This window comes from Bos grunniens, chromosome 20, assembly GCF_055505025.1.
Source record: "Bos grunniens cultivar Pamir isolate PY7600 chromosome 20, Bosgru_T2T1.0, whole genome shotgun sequence".
In the NCBI taxonomy this organism is placed as follows: Eukaryota; Metazoa; Chordata; class Mammalia; order Artiodactyla; family Bovidae; genus Bos; species Bos grunniens.
Window position 1 is genome coordinate 34,490,687 of NC_141184.1, and position 14,922 is coordinate 34,505,608.

The window sequence follows — 14,922 nt, forward strand, 5'->3', positions numbered from 1 at the left end:
CTGAGCGCCCCCCACGCACACGACCACCACCGAGGCTCAGGGCCCGCTCCGGCCGGCCTCCAGGAAAATAAAGACCGAGAAGACCCGGCCCGCCCGTGCCACAGCGAGAACGCCGCTCCGTAGGATCGACACTAAAAGGCAGCGTCCACAGCCGCCCCGACGAGAAGGGCGCGGAGGAGAGGCCCCCGCCGCCTCGCTGCCGGGCGCCTCCGGGCCCCAGGTGCGGTGCGGAGCTGAGCGGCGCGGGCTGTGCAGTGCGGCGCGGCCGAAGACGCGAGCCCAAGTGGCGGCGGCGGCGCGGCGGTGGCGGAAGTGGAGTGGGGAAGAGGGGGTGGTTGTTAGTGTTTGGCGCCGGCGGAGGGAGTCATTCCTGCAGCTGCACTTCCGGTCGGCATTTTGTTCTGAGAGGGAGAGACGGAACGAGAGAGAGACACACACAGGGCTCCTTCCCCCCCCGCCCTCCCCCCCCTCCCTCCGTCGGTACCGACTCACCCGACACCACCAAGCCGCAGGGAGGGACGCCCCCGCCGACTGGAGGATTGGTTCCCGGGCCGGCGGCGATGCCCCCCCGGTAGCTCGGGCCCCTGGTCGGGTGTTTGTGAGTGTTTCTATGTGGGAGAAGGAGGAGGAGGAGGAAGAAGAAGCAGCGATTTGTCTTCTCGGCTGGTCTCCCCCCGGCTCTACATGTTCCCCGCACTGAGGAGACGGAAGAGGAGCCGTAGCCACCCCCCCTCCCGGCCCGGATTATAGTCTCTCGCCACAGCGGCCTCGGCCTCCCCTTGGATTCAGACGCCGATTCGCCCAGGTAAATTCCTGCTCTTTATTTCGGCGGCGGCGGCGGCGGCGCCAGGTCCTCAGCGTCTCTCCTCCTCGCTCCCCTCCCCGCCGTTTCCTTAGCGGCCCCAGGTCTCCTCCACGGGCGAGTCTAGAGTTCGCTCCTCTCTGGTGGCAGCCGCCCTGGGTGGCGGTGGTTTTGTACCCTCTCCCGGCCGGCTCCGGTGGCGGGGACTGGGCTCCTGCCGGGCGGCCGGGGAGGCGTAGGCCCGGCGGAGAGTGCAGGCCGCGGGCCAGCGGAATCTACTTGAGCTCGGGGATTAGGAGAGCTCCGGGCTGAGCGGAGCTACCGCTGGTCGGTGACAGGCCTCGCCCGGGAGAAGAGCTGTAGCTAGCGAGGAGGCGGAAACAATACAACTAACAGCAAATGTGCCCTGACCGTCCCCATATTTACAACTTTCCTGGTCCGGGAGTGGGGAACGTCCCAGTGAAACAAACAACCCCCCTTCTTCCCCCTGTGACCCCATGAAGGGAGGAAGTAGTTTCAGTTAGTGAGACAAATGTAAATACTCAGACACGGATCCAGTGGTAATTCTTTTCCCGTGTAAAACTTGTTTGGACGTTGGAAAGTTAATAAAGACTCATTTTCTTTTTAAGGAGAATTAAATCGTCCACATGAATATTTAATAGAGAAAACCATAGTATAGTAGACACTGCATATGACCCCCCCACCCACGCAAAGCGCTTTTATGTTGTTGTTTGACAGTGTGTTGCACATGGACTTTTTATTCAGAGACAAGTATAAAGTACTTGACAGGTTTACCCTGCCACTTTATATTTGTGTGCGTTATATAAGGACAGTTTTAAATGATTGTACGTGAAACACTCAGGTACTTCCTGATCTAAACGTGTAGAAGCTTAAAAAGGTTTTTAAGTGTTCTGAGAATTGCGGTGAGATACAAGTACATCCAATTTTCTTTAAAAGGACAGAAATGAAGTTATGCTTAAAATCCCTGGGAGGTTAAAAAAAAAATGTGGAAGGTGCCATCCTTTCATGTCAGGGCAGATCTTCTTGAGGTCCCAGGATTGTCATTGGCTGTTTGTGCCCATGATGTTTGACTGTGTAATGAGAGAGGTGTCATTTTAATAGGTCAAATGTATCTGTAAATGCTGGAGAAAAATATCAATTTTATCTTAAATTCTAGCTCACAAGTAAGTTAAGTGCTTGGAGCTTGTTTGTGGAGGCGTTGATAATGTAAGTTGGTATAAGGGAAAAGCCAGTTTAAAAGTCCTCAGCCATACAAGTTGCATAGAAAAATAATTGTTCCTGGGTTATTCTGTTTTGATACTTTGTCTCATATTCACTGAAGGTAAACTTTCATTGGTTAAAATGAAGCAACACTGATCAACAAAGTCCCTTGTTTTATTAGTGAGTGTTACGTTGGTTCAAATTTTTTGCATCTCATTAAGTTATGTCATCGTAGAATAAGTAACTTTTCTGAAGGTGATTTTTGAGTTTAGCCTTATGCTTAAAGTAAATTGTTCCACATTTCCTGCAAACGTATGGATAAATGTTAGAAAGAGTGAAGTTAATATAGCTGTCACGTACTAGGCATGTTTTTAATGCTATAAATCCGTGTAGTAGTCAGTAGCGTGTCCGTGATTTGTATTGGTCAGGGAGCAGTTTGAATTTTAAAAAGCCTGAAGCTCCTGCTGAGCCCCAATCCCGGCCTCCCTCCCTCCCACTAATCTCCCATTCCTGTCTTTGTGCTGCCTGCTCCTGTTAGACACTGTTTGCTACAGGGCCTCAGGCCTACACTGGGTGGGGGGCACGCGAATGGGGACTGGGGAAGGGTTTCGGGGGGAGAGGAGAATACGGAAGGTAGGAACAGTTCGTTTCTTAAGCGGAGGATTTGAGGGTGAGGGGGCGGGGTAAGGGCTTCAATATTAATGTTGAAAAAGGCCCTGATAAGAACCTGTGATTGTCTTTACAACTTTATTTAAATAAAATACAGAGATGTATGTCAAGGGATGAACATCCTTCAATTAAAGGTAATGGAAAGTGGAGTTCTGCTTGCTTAGTTTTCATCAACAGGAAAAACTTATCTTTCGCATTTTATAGTTATAAAGGGAGCTTTCTTACACGTTTGAATCAGTATGTCATACTGATTGATTTTTTTGTTGTTACTTTGGCATTATAGTGAATTAGTTCTTATTAGACCTTATTTTCCTAATTCTACATATTTGGTAATCAGTAAGTAATACAGGTTGTATGATACCTTTCATTCAGATAGCATAAATACTTCTTTTAAGTAGGTTGAAAATATTTTGTTTGGTCCAAACCAGTTAAATAGGTTATTTTTAAAGGAGAAGATATTGCGAAACTTTAGTAAAACCTAAACTTGAACTTTACATTCTTGATAACTTAGTTGGAAAGAATAATTTGTTTCCCTAGAGATTATGAATAGTCTGCTGTACTCTCCTGTATTGGTTGGAATACTCACCAGGGCTAATCTTGTATTTCTTTTTTTTTTTTTTAATTCAGCAGAAGGAAACAGCTCTAAGTATTCCACAGATCTTACAGTGCTAGTTATATTATTTGGGTAAATACTTTATGGTATACCTAGAGGAAATTTCAGCAGTATGGTTTATTGTTTCTTTTGAGTCTGCAAAGTTACTAGTAACTTACAATAATTACTTGAAAAGAAAATAGTTTTGAAGTATATCATGAAAGTCTAGTAAATCAAGTTAAAGTTGAATAGTAAATAATTACTTCTAGTATTTTGAGATGAGTGTATCGGATGTTTCCTTTTGAAAGCCATTCAACAAATTTGTTTACTATAGTTGTTCGAAAGCTTTTTGAACCTGTGCTAGGGATCATTATAATACTGTCCACCTTTAAGAAGAAAAGACTTGTATTTGAAGAAATTTCAATTTCTCTTTGAGGATGAAAAGTGCGAGTTTTCAGTATGGTAGTAAACTTAGTTTTGGTTTTCTGCATAATGATCATTATTGAATCTCAAAAATAATATGAGCAAAGCTGTACCAATTCAGATGTGAAGCTTTCTTTCTTTGGAGCCAGGCTACCCAACTTAAACATGTATTTTCTAAGACTTCCTGAACTAATTACATATTTAATTTTTTGGTAACCAGTTCACCATCAAACTGCTGTCTAAACATTTGAACACATCTGTGTTATATTTTGGTATGCTCTATGGTAGTATTTTTACTCTCCCAAAATAAGATGTAAACATTAATAATAAAAAGTAGATAAAAACTAAAGAATTTGGGTTTTACACAGTTTCATTTAAATTTCCCCACTCCATTGCTTATCAGGAAAAGCATACTTTGTAAGTAATTCTGAAATTTTTAAGATGATGTAAGATTTCAGTTTTATATAAAGTGATTGAGAAGACTGAGTTAAATAAAAATTCTTTTCATACATGTGTAACTTCAGTTCTGTTTATCATGTTTATTTGCTATAAAATGAATAGGAAATTACTGACTAGTAACTAAGTGGTTAGTTGACATGTTTAATATCCTGAGATACTAAGTTGGCTTTGGTGGTAATGTATGGTCTCATATAGCTTTTAAAAATCATTTTAAAATATACTTTTAGAAGGAAGTTCTTTTCCTATTTTTAGCAGTTGTCAGTAATTATTCTTTGTATTTTTAAATTAGTTCTTTTTCAAGGTGACCTGAGTTCATTCATAAATATTCTCATTCCTCTGCAAGATGAATGACCAGTGTGGTTTCAACTTTTTGATGAAAAAACTCAGAGGCCACGTGATTTGTGTAGATTCACTTAGTGACTCAGTGGGAGATTAGGGTATTCTCTGACTCTTAATAGTTTCTTATTAGATTATGTTGCTTTAAGTAACGTGTGAGCTTTGGTCATGAAGCTAGGTATTGCTCAGTGCTGACACTGATCCCATCTGTGAATTTTTTTTTTTTTTTTCCAATTATCTGAGTCCAAGGTGCTTTTCTCATCTCCATAGAGAGATATGATACCTGTCTTTTGGTTGTATTTTCCTGGTATGAAAATAGTACTTTTCTGTTAGGTATCTTCCCTTTGTGTATATATGTTTGCTGTTTGAGTGGTTGAGTTTATTTACATATGTCTCTCTTCAGGAGTGTAAGTGAATTGACTATATTTGTAGTGAATAATGACTCCTTAAAGTTCTGTTTTTATTCAATTTTTTAATGACTAGAGTGGAATATTAGCATTTTTAGTTGATTTAAAAGCAATTTTAAGCATCAAATCTGGAGTCAATTTTAATGAATTGAGTTTTGTCAGATTGCATTATATTTTAAGGCAGGTTCCTTTCTATTCCCAAAGTGATTTACTAGGAGAGATCATTTGTTGATACAGAATTGCCCACTGGATAAGATTTTGAGGGCTTTTTATTTGCCAGGAATTGTGTTACACGTGGGTGATCCCACTCTAATTCTTCTAACAAGCTCGTGAAATAGAAACAGTTATCACCCACCATTTACAGATGAAGAAACTGAGGCTAGAAATGTCAGAAAATTGTCTGTTGTCTTATAATTACTCTAATTGGCCTGATTTATATTGTTTTTAAGGATTTAGGATTCCACATTTCTAGTTTTAGTAAATTCTTAATATTATTCTTTAGTTCCTCAGTTAATTCAATACTTTAAAGTCATGTAGTCAAGGAAATTATATACTGTAGGCAAAGAACTAAAATAAAATCAGACTGTATATGCTATATACATTAATAGTAATTTCAATAATTTTGAAATCAACAAATCTTTACTGCCTTATATTTTCATTTTGAGTTTGTTAATGTCTCAATTTTTTACTTTTAAGTTTTTTATATTGAATTGAAATTGTCAAAGCATCTTTCTAGAAAGAGAAAATTGAGCTGTAGAGTGCGTTTATTCATAGAAATATATATGATCAATTGTATCACAGTATATGAATCTATAAATAAGTATGACTCGTACTATTAAAAAATTCTAGTATTTGTCTAGCCAAAGAATGTGGATCCTTTTGAAGTTCTCAACTTGGGAAGTTGTGCACTCACTCCAGAGCTTTTGTCATTACATACAGTTTTAGGAGGATTCCTTTAGTAAATAACTTTATAGACTTTGAAGTAGTCTTTTTCTTGTCTTTAATGGCAAATATTTATCTTCAGGGGTGAATTTGAGTTTTAGAAATAGTAAAAAAAGTAATTTAGAACTTCATGTAGGAAAACGAAGATTTAAGATCTTTTTTTGTTTCAGGCACTGTGTCAGTGCCTTACATTTGTCATATGTAGTATTACTGAGTGAATCCCATGTGCCAACGACTGTGCCAGGCACTTTATATGGATTTTCTCAATTCTTTAAGGTACAGTATGAGTTTGGTTATATTTATTACCCTAAGATATATGAGAAAACTGAGGTACAGAATGATTAAGTGACTAAGGTCACACAGCTGACAAGTGGCAGAAAGTGGGGAAAGGACTCAAGTTGATGCTTTACCCATTAGCCTTAACCACTACACTGTTTATCATGATTTTTTGAACCTCCCAACTATCCAATGAGGTTAGTGATAATGTTCTCATTTTACAAACAAGGAAGTTGAAGCTCATCATGTTTAATAATTTGTCCAAGGTGGCAAATCTAACAGGTATTAAAGATAGGATCCCACTCAGATGTGTCTTGATTCTAAAACATCTGTTCATTCCATTCTACCATGCTGCCTTTTCAAGATTTATAATACTTCTTTTTGTCTGTTATTTCTTGATAAAAAAGGTAGGCTTGGTTATAAAGTAGTGAAACTTGTTTTTCTTGTGTAGCTTATAAAGAGATCCTGAAGATAATTAGAAAAGAGGAATTCTAAAATTTTTTGGTCAGTTATAGCTGATTCATTACTTGATAAAGTTTTTAAAACATACCATATAAAATATGCAAGATGTTTCCATGTATAAATATGTATTTAAATAGAATATTGATGTTTAAATATAATGCATGCTATACTTTTTGAAAATGTAGAAAAGCCACATTTATTTTTTGTGGAAAAGCCACAATATTTATTTTTACAGTATTGTGATTCTTGAATTATTTCTTATCAAAATGTTAAGCATTAAAAAGTGTTCTCAAGAATACATTAAATTTTCAACATAATTGATGTAGGGTTTTTTTTTTGACATCTTACATATGCACAGCATGTCATTTAACATAATATACCAGACTCTTAAAATTTTTTTTTGTATGTATTTACCTTTTGGCAGAAAGGAAAAACTTTTTCAGGATGCAAAAACATGGAATTGGTAACATTTATTTGTTAAAGTACTTTGGTATACTTTTACCTCTCCTGAGAAATTTGGAAGCATTGACATAATTTTGAAATAAGTGGATTCCTTTTTGTTAGAGTGAGCTTATTTGGGTCATCTGTACTTCTCAGTTCTTTAGTTTTGTGCCAGTGAAATGCATATGTACTTTATGAGTACTGTTTTTTTTAAATAGTCATTGGTTCTAGATACCTCAAAAACTAGCAGTGCTTGAAACACTAATGGAATTATTAAAACTCAAACTAGAGTTTACTCTAAAAATACCAATTTTATAATGATGTGTTTAATTTTTTGGTTAACTAACATGGTCTTGAAATTAATCCTAGTAAAGAAATACATCACTGAGTTTTCTCAACATTGCTATTTGACAACTCTTTCAAGATTTTATTTTTTTCTTTTGTTTTTTGTTTTGCTTAGTTTTCCCCTATATTTGTTATGTTTTATTTTTTTAATTGAAGTATAGTTGATTTACAATATTGTTAATTTTACATATATAGCATATTGATTTTCAGTATTTTTGCAGATTATATTCCATTGTGGGTTATTATAAGATATAATTCCTGGGTGTAATTCCCTGTGCTATCTCATATACCTTGTTGCTTATCTATTTTAACCCTTTCAGGAGTTTAAAATCTACTTTTCGTTTTCTTTGTGTGATAGGATTATGGGTTGCCAGTTTCTGTCTAAAGAAATTGATGATCTGAGTGTAGTCTATATGTAATTTAGTTTTTCTTTGGTAATGATCAAATTGAAATGTTACCTGGGTATATAATGGGCCTAACTCCCATTAAAAAAAATACTATTCTTAAAAAAAAAAATTGATGCACATAACATGATGCTTTTTCCTAGGGTTCTGCCTATGTCTTAGAAAATTCTTAAGGTGGAAAGTTGAAATGTAATGGCCTAAATGCTACTTTTACCATTTTTTCCCTTTGAAAAAAGGATTAAAAATCCAACATTTATGCCATAACCTACTGCAAGTTACTTCAGGTTATCCTGTAAGACATATATGACATATGCTTTTTATTTAAATCTATTAATATTCTCTTTCCCTCTGCTGTGTATCTCTTTCTCTTTCTGTCAGTGTCTATTTAATCTGTGTCTCCTCCTAAGCAAATTTTTACATGGCTTGGTGAATATAGTTGGTATTATTAATGTTTATGAAACCTGCTGCTGCTGCTGCGCTGCTGCTAAGTCGCTTCAGTCGTGTCTGACTCTCTGCAACCCCATAGACGGCAGCCCACCAGGCTCCCCCGTCCCTGGGATTCTCCAGGCAAGAACACTGGAGTGGGTTGCCATTTCAGTTTAAAAGGCCTCAGATTCAGATATCTTCGTAAGTTCAGAATATTGCTGGTGAAAAAGCATTTTGATACTAACTGGAAAATGTATATTTGTGTTAGCATTCTTACTTCATTCTAGAGATATGGTACTTCTCAAAACATCAGCTCAGTGACCAGAAGTTTTTTTTTAAGGAGAAAGCAAACTTTTTTGTGAAAGTTTCCTTGGTCATTTAATTTAATAGCATCTGTCAGTTTATTACTTATATTTCTTGATAAAATAATTTGTTCCTATGTCTTCAGTCATACTAAACCATCAGCTCTATGCAAGCAAGAAGACTATTATTTCCATCTTTATGCCTGTAACACCATCACAGTGCTTGTCCTGTGTTGTAGGTATTCATTACATTTTTGTTGAATCAATTAATTAGAATTAAACTGTATGATAGTGTTTACATACATCCCAATCAATCCATATGAAACATATATAAAGGAAAACCTAAAAGTTCTTTTTTTGGCTGTTAGGATTGTAAAACATAGGAAAGGGCTTTTGTTTTGCTCCCCTGGGTAGCAGAATTGCAAGTAAGATAACTGCGATTTATTGTAAGAGGGAAAGTATCTAAATACCTTGTTTCAAGCTTAAGATTGGTTTATTGTAGTTTTTATTTCCTTTGCTAATTTAAATATTATATCTAATAACAATATAGATAAGTCAACTGTAATTAGAACAGAGCATTAAAAATGTTATTTAAATGAAATAATGATATGGTGACTTAATTTTTTTTAAGTAAGACATGTTCAGTTGCCAAGTTGTGTCCTACTCTTTGCGACCTCTGTCCTCCACTATCTCCTGGAATTTGCTCAAATTCATGTCCATTGAGTCGGTGATGCTATCAAACCATCTCATCCTCTGTCTCAGTTAGGCTTATTCAGGTATCAGTCAGTTCAGTTGAGTTCAGTCGCTCAGTCGTGTCTGACTCTTTGTGACCCCATGAATCGCAGCACACCAGGCCTCCCTGTCCATCACCAACTCCCGGGGTTCACTCAGACTCACGTCCACTGAGTCAGTGATGCCCTCCAACCATCTCATCCTCTGTTGTCCCCTTCTCCTCCTGCCCCCAGTCCCTCCCAGCATCAGAGTCTTTTCCAATGAATCAACTCTTCGCATGAGGTGGCCAAAGTACTGGAGTTTCAGCTTCAGCATTTACACAATAAAATTCACTATTGCTGCTGTACAGTTTGAGTTTTGAGAAACATTATCTTGCAACTACTACCTTTAGTAGAGACATAATATTTTCATCACCTCTAGCAGTTCCCTTATATCTTTTTGTGATCAATATCTCACCCCTACTCTAATTCCTGGCAGCCAGATCTAAATTCCTGTTCCTATAGTTATATATTCTCTAGACTGTCACATAAGCGGAATCATACACATGTAGGCTTCTGTGTCTGGTTTCTTTCTCTTAGCATAAAGCTTTTGAGATCCATCCATGTTGTTGCATGTATTAATAGTTCGTTGGTAACTGAGTTTTGAAATTGAATTTAATGTACTCTACAACTTTGGTACTACCTTATTGAAAAATACTTCGAACAGTTTTAGATATTTGTCTCAGATCTTGCAGCTGCTTTGTTATTGGACACAATCTTACTTTCCCATATTTACCCCTCAGATGGTATAGAATCTGCCTGCAGTGCCGGAGACCTAGGTTCAATCCGTGGGTCAGGAAGATCCCTCAAGGAATCTTCTGCTCAAGGAAGCAGATGGCTACCAACTCCAGTAATCTTGCCTGGAGAAGTCCATGGACACAGGAACCTGGCGGGCTGCAGTTCATGGGGTCACGGACACAACTGAATGACTAACACTTTCACCCCTCAACACCAGAAATGTTGTGATTTACATTACTCTTGAGTGGCATTTATTTGTACTAGTTAATTCTCTTAGGTTAGATGCTCTACCAAGTAGGTAAAATAGACCTTGGCCTCTTTTTCATCATAATTAAAATAGGTAACTTCATGTATTTTAAACATAGCAGCACATAGCAACTGAAACAGTGGTGAGTTTACAGCCAGAAATTGAGTTTACATTTTGTTGGTTTCAGGTTTGTTGTTTAAACTAAAAATAGAGCATAGGTTATAGTGAAGAACGAGTCATTGCTTCTCTTCTAATGCTTAAAGTAGTGCTATTTACTGGAAGTTGGAGCAGATAATGGGAAAAGAAGGGTCATTTTATTTGACCACCTGTTTTGTTGCCCCTCACCCCTCACTTTTTGAAACAGCGTTCTCTCTTGGGTTCAGGGATATCATTCTCTCATTTGTAGATCTTTTTGCTAACTCTTCCATCTCTGCCCACTCCTTAAATATTGATGTCCCCAGGGTGGTTGTTCAGCCTTCATTCTGTTCTCTCTTCCTATTGATTTAATCTATTTATTAAACTTTTTTACATGCTGATAACTCACAAATCTATCTGTAGAATAGAATTCTCTTCTGAGACAGATCCAGCTGTCTTACTTAGCTGTCTTACTTATCATTGTCCTGATGTCCCATACAAACTATAAATTCAGAAGTAGTATAGAAATCTGAACTCATTTGTCAGTTCTTCCCTACCCTTATCCCCTCCCACTCAAAAAGAAAAAGTGTTCTTAGAACTATGTGAAGTAGGTTAATGTTCCCATCATTAACTCAAGTTGCCTAAACTAGAAACTTGGTGATAATACTTGATCCTTTAAATGAGTTGTTTACCATGTTCTGACATGGTATCTGAATATCACTTGAATCCATCCCTCCTTTACTATTTGATTCTGAGAGTGGGCATGTGCATACACCTAGTTGGGTGAAATAACATAGCATTTTAAGAAAGATTTAGAGGTAATTGCAAAATATATATTTAGTGTTAGGATACTTTTTGTTCATATGTTTGGGCTCTGATACTTAAAATTAAGGTATCATTTTCAGTAACATTTTTATAGTTTTATAGTTTTATAGCTTAAATGTGAATGTCTTCTGTACCCATTCCCATATCTAAAATCCAGGACCTCTTTAGAGCCTAGTGTATCAAGTAGAACAGTTTTTTCTTACTTTTAGAGCACTGTATTTCATAGATTTGTACATTCATTTAACTATTGTGTGTTTATGTGTTCAGGAGCAGAGTCCAAATTAAAAAGAAAATGAGAATGTAGGAGCAAAGGAAGCTTTTTAATTGACTTTCCTATTACTGTGAAAACAAGTTTACTTGAATAGCATTTTCACTTTTATTGCAGATAACAAAACTAAAGGAGTAAAAGCAGTGGGGATATGGTGCCATTCAGTTGTTATGCATACAAACATTTTTAATGGCAAGAGTCATATATTGTGGCTGTATTATTTGTCTATGAGTTTGGAAGTTGTTGCTTATGGTTTTGTATAAGCTTACAATGTTTCTTCTTAGAATAAAGTTATCTTCTTATTCCCCAGTTGTAACAGGAGGATCTGCTTAGTTACTGATTTAAATAACCCTGAGTATCTCTTGTGAAGGGTATCTTAAAATGTGATGCTATCTTGAAAAATGAAGTAAACATTTTCTTCACTGTATCTAGAATTTCTAACTAAAGAAATAATAGGTGCTATATTTTGCTCTAGTGCTAATTGCCATGTTCTTGAGAAAATAGGATCAATACAAAGGCTGTTTACAAAGACTGACCGAGAACCTTGCCTGGGTGTTGAGTTTGTGGTGGCTTGCACATAGTAAGCATTCAGCAGACAGTTGAATACATGAATTTGAATTGTGTTACAGTTTTGAGATAAAGGATTGACTGGAGTGACAGATAATAGATGGGGCTTGCTAAGTGTTCAATTAGATAGAAGGAAGAGACCACTGGAAGGGCAGCCTTTAAAGCAAAGAATTGTGTGATTTAACTACTTGCAGTTGGACAGTTAGGTTTGTTTGGCTGGAAAAGAGAAAGGTCTATGTACAAAAGTGTTTCTGAGTTCTTTCTATTTTGTTCCCACAACAGTTTTGCTTCTGATTTCAAGTATTAGTTTAGACTTCATCCTCAGTGGTAAGGGACAATTTAATAGGCTCAGGGCTAAAATGACCTGCATAATCCAGATATGCATATTAGGACTTGGGAGGTGTTGGTGGGATAGGGAGAGAGGTATTACAGTTCTTCAGTCATTTCCAGTTATTCATGGTTTTTAGCTTATTTCAAAGTGCTATTGTTATGTCCTCACTATCAAGGTAACGGGGCCTGAACACTAGAATTTAAAATGACTTATAAATTGCAACATGCTTGTGACTGGAATTACAGTTGAGCTATTTCAAATCCTGAAAGATGATGCTGTGAAAGTGCTGCACTCAATATGCCAGCAAATTTGGAAAACTCAACAGTGGCCACAGGACTGGAAAAGGTCAATTTTCATTCCAATCCCAAAGAAAGGCAATGCCAAAGAACGCTCAAACTACTGCACAGTTGCACTCATCTCACACACTGGTAAAGTAATGCTCAAAATTCTCCAAGCCAGGCTTCAGCAATACGTGAACCATGAACTTCCAGATGTTCAAGCTGATTTCAGAAAAGGCAGAGGAACCAGAGATCAAATTGCCAACATCCACTGGATCATGGAAAAAGCAAGAGAGTTCCAGAAGAACATCTGTTTCTGCTTTATTGACTATGCCAAAGCCTTTGGCTGTGTGGATCACAGTAAACTGTGGAAAATTCTGAAAGAGATGGGAATCCCAGACCACCTGACCTGCTTCTTGAGAAACCTATACGCAGGTCAGGAAGCAACAGTTGGAACTGGACATGGAACAACAGACTGGTTCCAAATAGGAAAAGGAGTACATCAAGGCTGTATATTGTCACCCTGCTTATTTAACTTCTATGCAGAGTACATCATGAGAAATGCTGGACTGGAAGAAGCACAAGCTGGAATCAAGATTGCCGGGAGAAATATCAATAACCTCAGATATGCAGATGACACCACCCTTATGGCAGAAAGCGAAGAGGAACTAAAAAGCCTCTTGATGAAAGTGAAAGAGGAGAGTGAAAAACTTGGCTTAAAGCTTAACATTCAGAAAACAAAGATCATGGCATCCGGTCCCATCCCTTCATGGCAAATAGATGGGGAAACAGTGGAAACAGTGTCAGACTTTATTTTGGGGGGCCTCCAAAATCACTGCAGATGGTGATTGCAGCCATGAAATTAAAAGACGCTGACTCCTTGGAAGGAAAGTTATGACCAACTTAGATAGCATATTCAAAAGCAGAGACATTACTTTGCCAACAAAGGTTCGTCTAGTCAAGGCTGTGGTTTTTCCAGTGGTCATGTATGGATGTGAGTTGGACTGTGAAGAAAGCTGAGAGCCAAAGAATTGATGCTTTTGAACTGTGTTGTTGGAGAAGACTCTTGAGAGTCCCTTGGACTGCAAGGAGATCCAACCAGTCCATTCTAAAGCAGATCAGCCCTTGGATTTCTTTGGAGGGAATGATGCTAAAGCTGAAACTCCAGTACTTTGGCCACCTCATGCAAAGAGTTGACTCATTGGAAAAGACTCTGATGCTGGGAAGGTTTGGGGGCAGGAGGAGAAGGGGACGACAGAGGATGAGATGGCTGGATGGCATCACCGACTCGACGGACATGAGTTTGAGTGAACTCTGGGAGTTGGTGATGGACAGGGAGGCCTGGCGTGCTGCGATTCATGGGGTGGCAAAGAGTTGGACACGACTGAGTTGACTGTCTTAGGGTGAAGTTCAGTATCTGAATCTCTAATATGCTATCTCGCTGTTGAGCCGTGTTGCTACCTCTGCTATCATATGGTTTTGGTGATTCTGTTTTCAACTAGAGGATAGCCACCAAAATTTTAATTTTCTTTATAAAAATTTCATACTTAAACAACTCTCCATTCCCTTAGATTTCTTGGGAACCAGAGGTACTAGGTTTTTAATAAAAATACGTATATGAATGTAATTCTGGTTAAATATGTGTTTATGGTATAAATATATGCACCTAGTCCTGTTTTCTCAAGGTTGTATGATAAAGGTTTTCCTTATTTTTTACATACTGTTCATAAATATTTAAAAAGTTACCCAACACTTTGTCAGTGGATGAACCATAATTTTGTCAGTCATTCTGCTTTGGACATTTTACTTGCTATCACCTCTTTTCTGTACAAAAATGAGGTAGTGGAACATCTTTATATGTACATTTTTCACCTTTGGGGGCTTTATTCATTTAGGGTAGAATCTCATTGGTTCTAGTTAGGCAAAAGGTTTGAACCTTTTTATGGCTCTTTATATGTATTTCGAAAAATAGTTTACTCTTTCTTAATCTTTATTTTCATTCATGTCTTTATTCAGTGAATTTGTTTGTTTTATATAGATTCCTCTTTCCTATTAAGATTATTCTTAGATCATTTAAATGCTTCTCTTCTCTACTGTTGTGGCTGTGGTCTCTTTTCAATATATTTTTGAATTTCATAGTAAAATTTATGAATTTTTCAAACTGTTATCATTTGGAGGTCTTGTATAGTGAAATTTGCATAGAATCTAGTCTAAACTAGCTACTAGCCAAGTAACATTTCGACCAGTCATTAAGCC

General features: G+C 37.8%; 1 protein-coding gene across 5 annotated transcripts in view; it reads left to right on the forward strand.

Moving 5' to 3' along the window:
• The first annotated feature begins 398 nt into the window (after window positions 1-398).
• The window catches only part of NIPBL (NIPBL cohesin loading factor), a 206,111-nt gene continuing 191,587 nt past the window's right edge, over window positions 399-14,922 (forward strand). For all 5 annotated transcript variants that reach the window (XM_086361456.1, XM_086361454.1, XM_086361457.1 and 2 more), the window contains exon 1: window positions 399-805. The gene's annotated coding sequence lies outside the window, so the exon portion shown is untranslated. The remainder of the gene's footprint in view (window positions 806-14,922) is intronic.